Here is a 724-nt window from a genome sequence, read left to right as displayed (position 1 = left end):
AAGCAATGTAAATTGCAGAAACTTAAATGACAAGAAATGTAAATTGCTTGAATCTTAAATGGGTCAGGGATGTGGGATTGCAGAAATTAATCAAAGAAAAATAAATTGCAACAAGTAGAAGAGTAGAGGATTGATTCAATGGAACTAGATCTTAACAGAAAAGCAAAAATGCCTTGAAGAGTAAACAGAGAAATACTGGTGCTTAATTTGCAGCAAAACAAGTGCTTAAGTTGCAGCAATTAAAAATTGGGTTCAAGATCTCAGGAGTAGAAAAGACTAGATAACAAGTCTAGATCTCAAACCCTTCCTTGATCCAACAAGAACAGTTGCAACGTAAAGAAGAAAAGCGAATTGTAGAATTAAAGAGAAGATGAAGCAGTATGTGAATTTCAATTATGCAGAAAAAGTAAACAAGAGATCTCAAGGTGAGATTGAAACAGAATTTCTTCAATTCTCTACCCAAGATTTAAAGCAGAAAGGAAAACTTAAAGGAGAGAGCTCTGAAATCCTAATATTCCCAAGTGGGTCTCCTCCCTACAAAGATGGAAATGATGCCTTATATAGGCTTTACAAAATAAAATGAAATTGAAATGACAAACAAATTAAATGAAAATCCTAATTCTAGCTTGTTCTTGTGCCTTTGAGTGATGATGTGGGCTTTGCTTGCTTTGGATTTGAGGAGAAATGGGTTTGGTTGGCCTTGATTCAATTTGGAGAGGAATTA

The sequence above is a fragment of the Arachis duranensis genome, chromosome 9, assembly GCF_000817695.3.
Source record: "Arachis duranensis cultivar V14167 chromosome 9, aradu.V14167.gnm2.J7QH, whole genome shotgun sequence".
In the NCBI taxonomy this organism is placed as follows: Eukaryota; Viridiplantae; Streptophyta; class Magnoliopsida; order Fabales; family Fabaceae; genus Arachis; species Arachis duranensis.
Note: the sequence above shows the minus strand (reverse complement) of the source record.